Genomic DNA, 17193 nt, shown 5'->3' with positions numbered 1-17193 from the left:
CGTGGCGACCGGCTGGCCCCGCCCCCTGGGCACCGGCTGTAGTAGATCAGCTTATTTGCGTGTGTGCTTCTTAAGGGTGGGTTGTGGGTTTTGCGGGCGCTGGTTCATTGCGTTTTTTGTTCTGCATTATTCTGTTCTGTCTGTCTTGAGGAAACCTGTGTTTGCACGTTTTGAGTTAAAACCTGTTTCGTGAGTATTCTTAGTCTGTGTTCCTGTTTGCCTGTAAAGCCTGTTTTTGTTTGTTTTGTCCCTGAGTGTTGGACGACTTTTATTTTGCTAAATAAAAGCACTGATCGTTAACACGAATGAATTCATCCTTCCTGCCTCCTGCCTCCGTTCTGGTCCGGTCTCGTGACAGGGTTGGGTAGGGTTACTTTAACTTGATTACTTTCAATGACTTTTGGATGACTCCAATACCAAATATGCAAATAAAAGACAAAAGAAACGAAATATGAATAAAATGATGACTCACAACACATGGTAAGCTTTCTCTCCCGGCTTTGATCTCTTTGATCTCTGGCAAAACGAACATCAAATGCGACAGAAACAAAATGAAAATAAATCCAAACAGCTTGCCAACATCATTGAGTCATTTTATTCATATTTAGTTTCTTTTGTCTTTTATTAGCATATTTGGTATTGGAGTAATCCAAAAGTCATTGAAATTAATCCAGTTTTGCCGGACGTTGCATATTGTGCTAAAATGCTAATTCCCCTTATAGAGATCAAAGCCAGCAGAGAAGCTTGCCACATGTTGTGAGTCATAGTTTGATTCATATTGAGTTTCTTTTGTCTTTTATTAGCATATTTGGTATTGGAGTAATCCAAAAGTCATTGAAAGTAATCCAGTTAAAGTAACCCTACCCAACCCTGGTGTTAGAGTACCCCCATTTTCCCCTAAATACACATTTGGATTTAAGAAAACAAACTAATGCACCCCTTTTTCTATTTTAACAACAAAAAATCCTGGTGAGAGCAAGAGCGAGAGAGAGAGAGAGAGAGAGAGAGAGAGAGAGAGAGAGAGAGAGAGAGAGAGAGAGAGAGAGAATAAATAAACAAACTATTATTACAGACTATTAACCTACATGAGGGCAAATGATACACATATTCACCAAAAGATCAAAGCCAGGAGAGAAAGCTTACCACGTGTTGTGAGTCATCATTTGATAAAAAAAGGTTTTAAAAAAAAAACGGTGTAAGATTATTTTGTATTTTGTAAGGGAAAATACGAAAGTTTGTAAGGACATGCAGTACAAAAAAGATTTCAACTCAGTGTTAGCGCGTGCGTAGCACAGTTCTGAGGTCATGGGTTCAAATCCAGCTACCAGCCTTCCTGTGAGGAGTTTGCACGTTCTCCCCGTGCTTGTGTGGGTTTCCTCCGGGCACTCCAGTTTCCTCCCACATTCCAAAAACATACATGTGAGGTTAATTGGCCGGTCCAAATTGTCCCTAGGTGTGAATGAGCGAGCGTATTGTCTGTCCCTGTGTGCCCTGTGATTGTCTGGCAACCAGTTCAGGGTGTCCCTAGCCCACTCCCCGATGATTGCTGGGATGGGCTCCAGCACCCCCGCGACCCTACTGAGGATAAGCGGTGCAGCTAATGAAATGAAACGAAATGATCTGCATTTCTATAGTGCTTTTCAAGTCAATGACTTCCCAAAGCGCTTTACAATAGCGGCCGTGATCTGTGCAGCCATGCAAGGCGCTAACCTGCTTATTGGGGGTATTGGGGGTTCAGTGTCTTACCCAAGGACACTTCGACATGTAACACGGACAAGCCGGGATTCGAACTGGGATCCCTTCATCCTAAAACGATCGCTCTACCTCCTGAGCTACTGCTGATGAGACGAGATTCTGATATGTTTTGCACAAGCAAATGAGAAAGAAGGGGCGGGGCAAACGCGGGCTGACGGGAAGTGGAGTAAAAGTGAGACGTGTTTGTGGACGTGGCCGACAATAGTGGATATATATTTTTATATGTTTTTCCCACCCTTACCTTTGGAAATATACACTTTTTTCCTTGGATTACTTTCAACGGGCACCCGGACTCTGCAGGTCTGCATCAAACCTTAAGTAGCGGTATCATTTTCCGTTCATTTTGCTGGCTGTGATTTTTGGACTGTGTCAAGTATGGGTTAATTTTGTGTTTGTGTTGCATTTTTTCAATGTGGCTTATATACAGGTGCGGCTCGTGTATGTACAAAATCGGCTTTCCTCCCGAAATGTGGTGGCTCTGTAGTCCGCAATTTACGGTAATCTAAGATAATTACTCGGCCTACCCTCACCACACCCATTGGAGTGTTAGTCAATTTTTTTGCTGTCCTTTGAAGATAAAAAGGCTGAGGTCCTCACTTTTCCTCTGCTAGCCCCAATTCCCCCCCTGCTATCCTTATTTCTGCAGAACTTGCTCCTTTCCCAAATGCATCTTGGGGCCTTGGGCCTTGCACGCACTCGTGCCTCCATTTTTTGGAAGAGCGTACAATTGTGAGAGATTTGCATGAAATACCGTGCCGGTGCAATCATCATGCATTTTTAGCACACTTCTTCAAAGGGAGGAATCTTGTATGCATGACAGGTGTCAAAAAGGCGGCCCGCGGGCCGGATTCAAACCATTGGTGGGCGAGACAACAGTGAGAGAAGCGCAAGAGGAAAATGAGCTGTAGTTTTGAATAGTTCCACCGGATGTCACCAAACTTGCAAAACAATTGTGGTCGTATTTCTCCTTTTCTCTCTGACTCACTTCTTTTGTTATTTATTCCTCCCTCTTTTTCTTCCTCCTGTTCACTCTCTCTTTCTCTCTCTCACTGTGTAACTCTTTCTTTTTCTCTGTCTTGCTCTCTTTCTATTTTCTCTCTCTAATTTAAACTTTAATTCTTTCTTTCTATTTTTCTCTTTCTTTCCCACCCTCTTTCTTTCCCTTTTTCGACCTCTCTCTCTCTCTCTCTCTCTCACCTCACTTTGTCTCTTTTTCTCCTGCTGACTCTTTTTCTTTCTGTCTTTCTCTTTTTTCACTTTCTTTTTCTCTCTCTATTGATTTCCCCCTTCTTCTCCATTCATATCTCTATTCTGCTTTCTCTTTTTCTCTCACTGTTACTCCGACTCCCTTGTTCTCCCTATCTGTTTATTGCTCTTTCTTTCCCCTTCCTTTCTTTCTCTGTCTTTTTCTCCCTCTCTCTTCCTCTTTAACTTACTAGTCCGGCCCCCGTGAGATTTTTTTTATAGCATTTGTGGCCCCACAGCTAAAACCAGTTTGACACCCCTGCTGTAGAAGGAAAAAACACATGCAAATAGAATTAAGTAGAATTTTCTGATTCAAATGATGAATTCATTTTCTGCATTAAATTATTGTTGGTAATATATTGATTAAGGGGATAACCACCAACCTGTCTTTTTTCCTTTTCTCCTTTTATACTTCCTTTTATACTTCCTTTTTTTCTTAACTTCTTTATACAACATCATCATTCGTAATATAATGCATCAAAGCAAGTGAGCCGTTTGAGAGCCGGCTCCCTTTAATGAGTTGAGCCGAAAAAGCCGCTTCTCTAAAAAGAAACGGACTTTCACTACACAACTCGAACTGGAGATTGCCGTGCGGACGAAAACTCGAACCGCGAGACCAAAACAACGATGGCGGATCTGCCTCAGGAAAAGTTTGGAGTGCGGTAAATCTTTGTTAAAAAAATGATACTGACAATTTCGTGTCAAAAAAGTTGCGTCCCGGGGACGCACGTTGATTTGACACGTCCTCAGCAAAAATAATGCGTCCAGGACGCGAGGACGCCGGCAAACGAGAGCCGTTTGAGAGCCGGCTCTCTTGAACGAGTCGAGCCGAAAAAGCCGGTTCTCTATAAAGAGACGGACTTCCTTTCACTACACAACTACCATATGAAATCCGATTTTGAATGATGCATGATGGGAAATCCACAGGCGGCAGACGCATGCGCACAGTAGCATCAAACCGCTCGCTTCGTTTGCAACGGAAAAAAAACTATACCGAGATAGAGGCTACCGCGGCGAACTCGTTTGACTCGATTGATTTGCCGTTTTGTGATGGTCGGTGTATACCGGATAGTACCCATCATTGACAAATTTGTGTTTTTCCGTTCAGATTTTCTTCTTCTACGTCTCAAAATGCATAATAAACCGACTTTGTACGGCAAAAACGTACAGCTTGACAGATTTGGACATCTAATATCACTTGGACATGTCAGGAGAATTCAGAAGAAGGAGGAGGAGGGAGCACCAGGGAGTTGGGGAACCCAGGAACGGGAGAAGAAAGGGGGAAGTTGGAGGGTGTCGGGATGGTTTGAAGGTTGTGGGGGAAGGGTGGAGTCGGAATTGACGAGGAACAAAAGAATACTGATGTTCTAAAGGAACTGCACGGTTGAAAAACAGCTGAATTCTTGAATACGGCTCTCGGTCGGGCTTATCTTTCTAATGGCTGCCATGGTTTACCCACGCGAAGCAATACAGTGAACAGAAATCAGAAATGTAAATGGTCTGTATTTACATAGTGCTTTTCAAGTCAATGAAGACCTCCCAAAGCGCTTTACAATCTGCTTCACACTTGCCCATTCACACACACACTCACACACCGATAGCGGCGACAGCCATGCAAGGCAACTACCTGCTTATCGGGTCATTGGGGATTCAGTGTCTTACCCAAGGAGGATTCGATATATAACACGAAGAGAGAAAGAAAGAAAGAAAAAGAGAAAGAAGGAAAGAAAGACAGAGAGAAAGAAAGAAAGATAGACAGGTAGAAAGAAAGAGAGAAAGAAAGAAAAAAGAAAGAGAGAAACGAAGGAAGGAAGGAAGGAAGGAAGGGATTCAGTGTCTTGCCCAAGGACACTTTGACATTTAACACAAAGAGAGAGAGAAAGAAAGAAAGAAAGACAGTGAGAAAGAAAGAAAGAAATACATAGAGAAAGAAAGACAGAGAGAAAGAAAGAAATAATGAAAGAAAGAAAGACAGAGAGAAAGAAAGACAGAGAGAAATAAATAAAGAGAAAGAAAGACAGAAATTATGAAAGAAAGAAAGACAGTGAGAAAGAAAGAAAGAAAGAAAGACAGAGAGAAAGAAAGAAAGAAAGAAAGGAAGGATGGAAGGATGGAAGGATGCATCAAAGATGGAAAGAAAGAATGTACTAAGAAAGATAAAAAGGAAGGAACTTATGAGAGAATGTACGCAAGAAGAAAGGGAGGAAAGATAGGAGATAGGAAGGGAGAAATGATAAAAGGGAATCAAGAAAAGAATGCGTCAAGGTAAGAATGAAGTAAGTCATGATGGAAGGAAAGAATGCATGAAGGAAAGAGGAAGGAAGGAAGGAAGGAAGGAAGAAAGGAAGGAAGGAAGGAAGGAAAGAAGGAAAGAAGGAAGGAAGGAAGAAAGAGAGGAAGGATGGAAACAATGAAGGAAGGAAGGAAGGAAAAAAGGAAGTAAGGAAGGAAGGAAGGAAGGAAGGAAGGAAGGAAGGAAGGAAGGAAAGAAGGAAGGAAGGAAAGAAGGATATATATAAAATAACATATTGGAAACTTCCAAATTATCCGACAGGTTTATCATAAACTCATTTAGTAACAGACGTTTTTATCAAATTGTGACACGCCATTTGGACTTATTTTTGAAAACCTACAAAAAATGTAGCTTTGTAGCTATCTAAGGATAGGACACATCAAAAAAGGCTTTAACCTTTGTCTTTTAACGAAAAACATGTGTTTCTAGCCTTTAACATTGTCTAGTAAACAAAAGTTGAAAACACTTGTTCCAGAGAAAAACTGCTTTTTGATCAAAACAGCATTTGAACCCAGTCCTGTCAATCCCCTGTTGTCAGTCCGTCTGCGAATCTCCGTGTATACTGGGCTATCCTATTTCGACCCTGACTCACGCCTGTCCCGTTTTTGCTCCCGTTTGCCTCCGGCTACGACCCGTTTTGATCCTGACCACGTCTGCTCTCCCGTTCCGGCTTACGACTCGTTCCCGACCCCGACCACGTCTTGCTCTCCCAGTCCCGACTACCAACCAGTTTTTCGCCCCTGAAGATCCAGTTCCGTGTTCGGATCACAATCCGAGTACGAGAGCAACTTGCTTCCCGCGCCCAGCGAACACCGGATCGTGGGCGCAGCCCTTCCTCTCTCTTTAAATAAAACTTGTGATAAACGTCACGCAAGTGGGTCCTGTTTCCGTTCTGGTCCTGACAGTATGCTTGAGTTTGTGTTACCTCTAATATCAAAACAGATCCATGAAAGAATGAAAAATATAAAAACTTTTCAAGAACGTTTGCCGTGAATTGGTAACACCATCTCGATCACAATGGCCTGCAAAATTGCCCGCCATGCCTCTCTGGCCAGACGATGACGATGGGACTTTTGTCATCTTTTTTTGAAAGGAAAAAGCTTTGTCGAAAATGTCACTTTCTGTATTTATCCATGGACTCTGTGTCTCTCACTGCAATGCTTTACCACGCCTACTCACCATACTCGCTTACACATACTCGATTGCCTTATATAGGAAGTGGGGGCTTCCTCAATGCGTGGATCTTATCAAAGCCATCCCTGCCATCTATCGTGATTTATCATACTGAGATCATTCCCAGAGGCTTGATGCTTACCGACAAACAGCGCCAAACCTTTTCATAATTGTCACGGTTGCCATGGCGCCCAATTGGTCTCCGCCATGTGGCGCCAGGTTCTGTCACGGTGGCCACGGCGCCCAATTGGCCCCGCCCATGGACACCAGCTGAAACGCGTTGCCAGAATGCTCCCTGACTACTTAAACGCTGTCTGTGAGTTGCCTGGTGTCAGAGCGTCTGTGAAACTCCGGCTAAACTCTTTTGTGATGCATCAAGCCCTGTGAATTCCCGTTTTTGCCTGTGTGTTTTGCTTTTGTTGTGCCAATCCCTGTGAATCCTTGTTTTTTTGCTCCTGTTTTGTTCTCGCCCCGTTCTGTTTGATTTTGACCACTTCCTCGTTCCGATCAATCTACTTCCGCGACCAACGATCCCCGGATTGAGTGTGCGCTCATTTCTCTTCTCCCCAATAAACTGTGACTAACGTTACGCGATTGGGTTCTGCTTCCTGTTTCCTGTTCTGGTTCGTGACAATGATAGTTTTGTAAACTGAAACAATAAAAACACATTTTTACGTTCTGGTATTGAATACGTTAAGGGGCCAGGTCGGGATCAAGTACCGTATTTTCCGCACTATAAGGCACACCTAAAAGTCTTAATTTTTTTCAAAAGCTGACCATGCGCCTTATAATACAGTGCGCCTTATATATGGATCAATATTAAATTGCAAGGTCTCGCAATTTACGCAACAGCCGCCGACTGGATTTTCCCCCGAATGTGGAGTAGTCCGCGGTGTATGCTGGGATTTATATACCGGCGTTTCATTGGCTAACCAATGTGTCAATCATCATTTGAATCGATCGCTATTGGCTAAAGTTATTCGGAGCCTCGGATAGGCTAGAGGGCCGAAACAAACCCTGCAATTGGCCGAAAAAGATGTGCCAATCATCTGTTAAATCGATCGCTATTGGCTGAAGTTATTCGGAGCCTCGGATAGGCTAGAGGGCCGAAACAAACCCTGCAATTGGCCGAAAAAGATGTGTCAATCATCCGTTAAATCGATCGCTATTGGCTGAAGTTATTCGGAGCCTCGGATTGGCTAGAGGGCCAAAACAAACCCTGCAATTGGCCGAAAAAGATGACTGAATAGCAAGCTTGCTAAATGACGCCATAAAGAAACATGTTTCATTAGTCTGTATTTGCAAATATTTTACTCTCCTGGATTTACTTCACTCACGGTTGTAAGAAGACCATGATTGCGTATCATTATTGAACGTGAGAACTTAGGTGAGCTATGCGGCTTTATATTTTCCCGGTATCTTGTTTTAGAACCATCTTGATGTTGCTGTGATGAGTTGAGTGAATTCAACTCAATTCCAAGTGTTTATTGTCATATGCACAGTAAAGTTGCGTTAGTAAAAAGAAAATGGAAACTAAGGAATGGTTGGCATTTCTTGAATCCCAAGACTTTAACCTTCCGAATGATATTTGAAACGATGCATTTAAGTGACATCGTACAGACACTGTTTCCGTACATGTCTGAGACATGTATTTGCGTCTTTGCAAGCTCTCGGAATGTTAAGGGGGTAATCAGTTGGACTGAACCATCTGACTGTTTTCTCGAAGTTCCTATTGTAGCGCCTTATAATCCGGTGCGCCTTATCTATGGAAGTTATAGGACCAAAAACTATTTTTTGGGGGTGCGCCCTATAACCCTGTGCGCCCTATAGTGTGGAAAATACGGTACTCGTCTCTTAATGGGACCAGTTTTTCATCATCATTCAAGAGTATCTCACTAGCTTCATTATTTGGGACTTGAGGAATTCCTTGGTGGTTGATAAAGGGAGAATGTGGAACAGTTTTTTAAGAAACCAGCAGGGAGTTTTGGAGCGATTGTCCCAAAAGCCCTTCTCTATTTCTCACTTTCAACCAAGGAAACACAGTTTTTGTTATTCTCTATGTCACAAGCCAGGAACGGAGACAGGACCCAATAGCGTTCGTTTACTCAGTTTTTATTAAGAAAGAGTGCAGTGCTTTGTTAGGAATTAACTATCAAAATGTACCGTTTACCAAATTGTTTGAATTAGTTATCCATTAACCAAACTCAACCTACATTCACCCAACAATTCATTCGCTCTCGTTTCTTGACTGAAAAGATGAACGGGAAAGCCGACATTTTCACACGGCGGGCAGATATAATTTCATTGACAATTTAACTAAGTGTAGTCCATCGAAAACGGCCGAATTAGTGTTGTTGGAGTGTCTGGAAGCCCTTTTCGGAAGTCCTTTAGCTCTCTCCTATTCACCATCTTCTTCCCGCATAATGGCGTGCCAACTCCTCCCATGGGCGTGCCAGGGGAGCCCCCCCCCTGGGCGTCGCGATGTCTGGAATACTCAAAACAACACCGAGCGTTTTTACGTCATCAGGGCCTTACGTTCCATTCCCGCCGTTCCTGTGAGCAACATTTTCCACCAGGGTGCCCTGACATTGAACTACACCCCAGTAAGTAAATATATTTTGCATTAAAGGTTATTTGTAGTCAATCGTATAAAATCCTTTATAGTTAAATGTATAAAATCCTTCATCTTGAATCCACGATCCGATGATCGTTGTTCACGGACAGGATTGGTAAGGGTTACTTTAACTTGATTACTTTCAATGACTTTTGGATGACTCCAATACCAAATATGCTAATAAAAGACAAAAGAAACTAAATAGGAATCAAATGATGACTCACAACACGTGGTAAGCTTTCTCTCCTGGCTTTGATCTCTTTGATCTCCGGCAAAACGAACATCAAATGCGACGGAAACAAAATGAAAATAAATCCAAACAGCTTGCCAACATCATTTTTGCCGTTCCATGTATTCCGTTACTCCCCAAGCCTGCACAAAATTGAGCCATTTTATTCATATTTAGTTTCTTTTGCATTTTATTAGCATATTTGGTATTGGAGTAATCCAAAAGTAATTGAAAGTAATCAAGTTAAAGTAACTCTACCCAAACCTGACGTTAGCTTTCTCTTATTGGTCTTCCCCTCGCATGAGGGGCGTGTCGGCTGGGCTCCGCAGTCTTCGTATACCAGTGGCGCCCGATGTCTGCCCTTGTGCGTCTGGCCTTCTCCGTCAGCACTCACAGGAATTCTGTTATGAGAAATACGTCTGATGCATTCCACACAGCCTAACCTTCTAATGTACCTTGAGTGAAAACTGTCAGTGAATATCTCTACTGTATCAAACTGAGTACGTGTACTTTGTAGTCAATTGTATAAAATCCTTTATAGTCAAATGTAGAAAATCCTTTAAGATATATATTTAAAAAGAATAGTCTATGTGTCCGTTCTTCAAGTGTGAAGTAATATAAACACTAGATTCCTTCATGAGACTCTCTCAACACGGATCCATCATTCCATCCATTTCTTTGTTCTTGGGAACGAACTTGGGAGGAGATCATACCGATGTTCTGCTCTCACAGCTTGAAGCACATTACAATATGAACTGAAGCTTTAGATTCGAGGGGGAAGCCGTGCGAGACCACAGGGCCCCCTATTTAGGATTTTTCCAAGTACCTTATTGTAAAATACAAAACGGTATTCTAGGTCTATTCTATTATTGTCATGTACAATAGATAGTTAGATAGATAGATAGATAGATAGACAGATAGACAGATAGACAGATAGACAGATATAAATAGATAGCTAGATAGATATAAATAGATAGCTAGATAGATAGATAGATAGATATAGCTAGATAGATAGCTAGATAGATGTAAATAGATAGATATAAATAGCTAGCTAGATAGATAGATAGCTAGCTAGCTAGATAGATAGATAGCTAGCTAGCTAGCTAGCTAGCTAGATAGATAGATAGATAGATAGATAGATAGATAGATAGATAGATAGATAGATAGATAGATAGATAGATAGATAGATAGATAGATAGATAGATAGATAGATAGATAGATAGATAGATAGATAGATAGATAGATAGATAGATAGATAGATAGATAGATAGATAGAAATAGATAGATAGATGGATAGATAAATACCATAGATAGATATAGATAGCTAGCTAGCTAGATAGATACCATAGATAGATAGATACCATAGATAGATATAGATATATACTATAGATAGATAGATAGATAGATAGATAGATAGATAGATAGATAGATAGATAGATAGATAGATAGATAGATAGATAGATAGATAGATAGATAGATAGATAGATAGATAGATAGATAGATAGATACCATAGATAGATATACATAGATAGATATACATAGATAGATGGATAGATAGATATAAATAGATAGCTAGATAGATAGATATGAATAGATAGCTAGATAGATATAAATAGATAGATATAAATAGATAGATAGATAGCTAGCTAGCTAGCTAGATAGCTAGATAGATAGATAGATAGATAGCTAGCTAGCTAGATAGATAGATAGATAGATAGATAGATACGTAGTGAATAGTTGGACATTGTTTGGTCTTGTAAATTGTCCCAAAGTATGACTCCACACACAGACACACACATACTTTTCCTGGTGGTTCTCACCTTTGGGATTACGAATTCACAACAGCCCCTTAAATTACAATTTCCCTCTTTCCGAATGAATAGTTTTTGGATGTTTTCTGGCACTATGTTTGATGTATCACTAAACAATGTTCAGAGAAAACTACTAAATAAATGCAGTAAATCAGCTTGGAGAGACAATATAGCCCTAGGATTGAACATATGTTCACTGTTTACCGGCTTGGGTGCTCATCAATAATGGAAATATAGCAGATATCAGCTGATTGGAACATCTTCCTCCAGTTTATTGAATAGAACTTTAACCATAAAACTTGATTATCAGACTTTGCCACAATTTTTTTTATTTTTACCGAAATATAGCACTTCTAATAATATACAACACATGTCTTTACAGTATGTCACCAAAGTGAGTAAACCCCTCATATTTCTTCATAGATTTCATTATAATGTTTAATAGAACATAGCTGAAGAAATATGGCTTTGTCAACAGAGGCTTACTGGAAATATATCCGGTGGTCTGATGAGACAAAGATGAATTGATTTGGCTCAGGTTGTGAAGCATGTGTGGTGGCAACCAGGTGAGGAGTGTAAACATGTTGGTTTTGTGGCTAACGTCAAGCATGGTGTTGGGAATATCATGGTTTGGGGCTGTATGAGTGGAACTGGAGTTAGGTAGTTGAATTTCATTAAGGGAAACACAAACTTAAGCGTATACTGTGAAATACTGGAGCAAAGAACGATCCCCTCCCTCCAGAAACACCTCTTAGATGACCGAGGCTTTTCTAAAGGGAGTAATTAAAGGGGATGGATTGACCAAGCATGTCTCCAGATCTAAATCCAATAGAAAACATTTGAGGCAACTTTATGGTTTTGTGGCTAATGTCAAGCATGGTGTTGGGAATATCATGGTTTGGGGCTGTGCGAGTGCAACTGGAGTTAGGGAGCATTTCATTAAGGGAAACACAAATTCAAGTATATACTGTAAAATACTGGAGCAAAGAAAGATCCCCTCCCTCCAGAAACTGGGTAGCAGGGCAATGTTCCAGCCTGAAGATGACCCCAAATACACTCAGATGACCAAGGCTTTCCTAAAGGGGCTAAGGGTAAAGGGGATGGACTGACCAATCATGTCTCCAGATCTAAATCCAATAGAAAACATTTGGGGCAACTTCTTTGTTTTGTGGCTAACGTCAAGCATGGTGTTGGGAATATCATGGTTTGGGGCTATATGAGTGTAACTGGAGTTAGGTAGTTAGAATTCATTAACGGAAACACAAACTCATGTATGTACTGTGGAAAACTGGAGCAGAAAATGATCCCCTGCCTCCAGAAACTGGGTAGCAGGGCAATGTTCTAGCCTGAAGATGACCCCAAATACACCTCTTAGATGACCGGCTTACGGGAAAAGGGGATGGACTGACCCAGCATGTCTCCAGATCTAAATCCAATAGAACATCTTTGGGGCAACTTTTAGCACAACTAAGAACTTTTTGCACAACTCAGAAGCTTAAGTACAACTCAGAATTTTGGTTTACAATGTACCACTATACACTTTATGACCTATGCACTGTCTATTTATCCGTCCTACTGTCTACATGTGTGTCTTAGTGTAGTGCGTCCTAGCATTATGTTTTTATGGTTTTTATTTCCTAGACACAGGGGGCTGAGAGAAACGCAATTTCATTCTCTGTTTTTGCTGCAGAACTGACAATAAATCTGACTTTGACTTCATTTCGACTTAAGCGGAAAGTGGAGAAGCACAGGATGTTGAACATCCCCCAGCTCTGTCATATTATCATGGAGGAGTGGAAGAATATTCCAGTGGCCAGTGTTGAGGCTCTGGTGAAATCCATGGCCAGGAGGATTAAGGGGGTTCTGCAAAATGACGTGGGTCACACAAAAGATTGAACTTCAGGAACTTTCACTTAAAGGTGTACTCACTTTTGTGACCAGGGGTTTGGCTACTAATGGCTATATTTTGAGTTTTTTGACGGGAAAAAATAATTCATGCTACTATATAAGCTTCATACAGACTACCTTTCATTGTGTCAAAGCGACGTTTCTTCAGGGTGGAAATCTCTGCTAAAATGTGAGGGGTTTAATCACTTTTGTGACATACTGTAGATGTTTTTAAGTGTTTGCGTTATAATTCATAGGCTGCCGTTGCGAGCCTTTCCAGCAGCTCCGTGTTATTTTGCTCTTTTTGTAATTCATTGTTTTAAGTGTCTGCTTCTATCTTCGGTGTTTTTCATACACTTTGGATTACTTTCTATCCTATCGTTATGGGTTTTAACGCACAAAAATGCGTTTATTCGAGGAATCAACTCCTTGCCCTGAAGAATTCTCGTGCCGGCGTGTTGAGGGCTCCCTATCGTGGATGCAGAGCTGGAGCTAAGGCTAAGCGGCTAGCGTGTGATGTGATCCACTCCGCTGTTGCTAAACTACAACACAGCACCCCGAGGCCATCCTGTTAATCTGTTAATAAATAACAAAATGATACTGCTGGAAGTGTGAATTTCCCTACGGGGATGAATAAAGTATCTATCTGTATATCCATCTATCTATCGATCTATACATCTATCTATCTAGACATCATCTATCTATCTATCTATCTATCTATCTATCTATCTATCTATCTATCTATCTATCTATCCAGGCAATTATCTATCTATCTATCTATCTATCTATCTATCTATACATCTATCTATCTAGACAATTATCTATCTATCTATCTAGACAATTATCTATCTATCTATCTATCTGTCTGTCTGTCTGTCTGTCTATCTATCTATTCAGACAATTATCCATCTATCTATCTATCTATCTATCTATCTATCTATCTATCTATCTATCTATCTATCTATCTATCTATCTATCTATCTATCTATCTATCTATCTATCTATCTATCTATCTAGACATCTATCTATCTATCTATCTATCTATCTATCTATCTATCTATCTATCTAGATTGCAGCATTTCATTTGGGACAAGAACCATTAAACTCAATTGTTAAGCTCTACGATACTTTACTGGCCACGCCCTTTTTCAAATAGTCACGATATTCCGTTTGAGACATCACCAATGTGTTAAGGTCTTTGTAACAAAAAGTGCAGCATTAGAAATCTAGATGTGGCGCTTTACACCTTACAAAATATTCTCAATTTAGAAGCTTCGGATAATAATGTTCAAGATACCTGCGTGGTTTACGATTTTTTTAGGGATGTTAAAAACTCAAAATTTGAAGCCTCGCCCCCATATCATTCAAGAGGTAACTGTTTTCATTCAAGTTCTTGTCCAAAGCTTTGACGTGGTCAAGCCCAAGTTTAAAGTCATTTGGACAAATCTCTTATCCAATCAAATTCATTTGTAAACCATTTTCCAGGCAATACATTTCCTCTCACTGTATTCATACATTCAACATACAATAAGACAATAAAATCCCCTCCTTTATCCCCACCCAACAACCCGAAACACCTCTCAAAGGACAATACAAACAAAGTGAAGAGTAATAGAAGTTAAATATGATTATGGTAAGGCACAGACTAACCATGTGAGGAAAATGACCTAAAGGGAGGCTAATCCACACTGGCAGCAGATGTACTCGGGATTCCCAGTCATTGAACCACACCCTACTAGCGCGGACCCCCCAAAAATGAGGAAACACAGAAATACAACAATATAAATAAAAACAAATGCAGAACAAAACATAAAAATGTGAATTATAAAGTAGGGTGTGGTACACTAAATGATTACAAGTTTAACAAATGAAAAGGAAATGAAACTGATCGATTAAAAACCATAATCAAAAAGTAGGTCTTCACCCCCTTTTCAAAAACACAAGCACTTAACAGAATGACCCTTGTATAGCCCAAAATTAGACATTCAACTCTCCCAGCTCATTTCTTTACACTTGAAATGAAATGTTTCGTGTGTCTCAGGGTTCTATACATGCCGATTTACCAAGCTCTCAGTCAAACATGCCAGGATTCCAATAAAATGAGCTTCTCATACACATAAACTATTTTAATTGATACATGCATCCTCGAGATATGAGATATCGATGAGTGGACATCACTTCTTTCGGGATGTAAGAATGAGATCTCAACACAGTATACCACAGGTTGTCTGTTGCGAGCTTACAGGTCCTCGGAACAGTAACAAAGCAGCACCAGAGACAGGAGAAACTGCAGTGTCGCTGAAAGAAGTAGGAACTTACTTGGTCAATGCAGCTGAGATGGTCTTCTCACTGACCATGATCAAGCAGTCAGTTGTCAATCAAAGGGAAAGAGTAAAAGCAGGTCGGAGCCGGAGACAAACGGGGAGATCAGGAACGGACGGGTGCAAAAACGGGACAGCAGGGAGTCCGGGTCAAACTGCTCGCCTTGTAAAAACAGAGATTCACTGACGGACTGACAACCGGGGGCACAGGTGATACTGATCGGTAATCATGACAATGGCGTTGGTTTCTCAGGAGTAAAAGCAGAGAAGTCCCTCGTCCCTTCTCTCGTTCCTCCGAGCTGCAGGAGTGGACGAAACGGAATGAGGTTGAACGGACCGCCACGGACAGATGGGGAGAGTGGGGGGACGGGCAACTTGTGGGCGTGGGCTGTAATCCCACTATTGTTCACGATACATTGTTCCAGGAGGGAGAGAGACACGGAGCGTCGAGGAGAGAAGGCGTGGGTACAAGGGAAGGGGCATCGCGAATCACCGAGGAGGCGTGTTTTGACGGGGCGTGTTGGAGGTCTTTAATATTTCATCAGTAGCTCGAGGTGTAAAGCTGTCGACGAAGCAGAGAAGAGACACAGAGGGGATTGGTTAATAAATACTTTGTGTTAATGGTCCGCACGAACCAGTTACAGAACCACTTGGTTCAATGGGAAATGCTGAAGCCTAAGACAAAAGCTCATTTGAAAGAACATATCGTGCAAAAATACTGTCGGTATTGCGAGTTACCCCACTAAAAATCCTGTGCGACTCACTTTTGGGGTGTGGCCTGCGTCTATTCTGTCTCAAAGGGTCTCTCTCTTCGAATCTATCTCTCTCACAATCCTTTGTGGAGCCTATCCAGGGTAGTTTTTAATCACGACAATAAGTACACATAACATTCCTTTATATCGGGTCTGGGAATTTAACTTTGAACAGTTGGTTGTCTTGCTGTAGCTTAAGCCGGTTTCAGGCGATAGAATATTAAGCCTGAATTTTGCCCCACCCAGCAGTTTTAAGGAGCACCAACCCAGCTTTCTTCTCCCAGTAGGCAGGGCACACAATGAAGTGCTTGCCAGACCATCGCAAGACGGATGAGTGACCATTCATACTTTGAATCATACATCCCACAGTACGAAAAAGTTAACAAAAAAAACTAACAATGAAAAGGTAAGCCGTGAACACAAAGAACATGTCTTTCTAACTAACAACAATAACAAAGAAATGAAACCATGTCTCAGTCCCTGTCTAAAGTCTGCTTAGATAGGCTGCAGCACCCACGCAGGCTTAACCTAACGCCACCCAAAACCCTAACCTTAACCCTAGCTTCGACCAAAACCCTGAACTCAGCTCCAACCAACCATTGATTGAATCCATGGCCTTGTGTGTCTACAGCCTTAAACTTAGCAGTTGGGCTACTAGTGACTACTCAAACATCTACTTTATTGCTCAAATCCTAGCCCCCAAACCCTAGCTCCAAAATCCTAACTGTAACTCTAGCCAAACCCTAACCCTAGCTCCAACCAAACCCTAACCTTAATTCCAACCACAACCCATACCCAGTAGCGTTTGTACTGCCAGGGCTAGTGATTGAACCCAGGGTCTTGTATGTGTACAGCGATCTTGCCAGTTGTGCTATAGGTGATAACTTCTCAAACATCTACTTTATTGCTCAAACCCTAGCCCCCAAACCTTAGCTCCAAAATCCAACTTTAACTCCAGCCAAACTCCTAAACCTAGCTTCAACCAAAACCCTAACCCTCGCTCCAACCAAACTCCCAAACCTAGTTCCAACCAAAACCCTAACCCTAGCTTCAACCAAACCCTAAACTTAACTCCAACCGAAACCCAACCTCTAACATTAACCCAGTAGCCTT

The sequence above is a fragment of the Urocampus carinirostris genome, chromosome 3 (genome assembly GCF_059441175.1).
Source record: "Urocampus carinirostris isolate Australia breed hairy pipefish chromosome 3, RoL_Ucar_1.0, whole genome shotgun sequence".
Classification (NCBI taxonomy): Eukaryota; Metazoa; Chordata; class Actinopteri; order Syngnathiformes; family Syngnathidae; genus Urocampus; species Urocampus carinirostris.
This window is presented reverse-complemented; position numbering follows the sequence as displayed.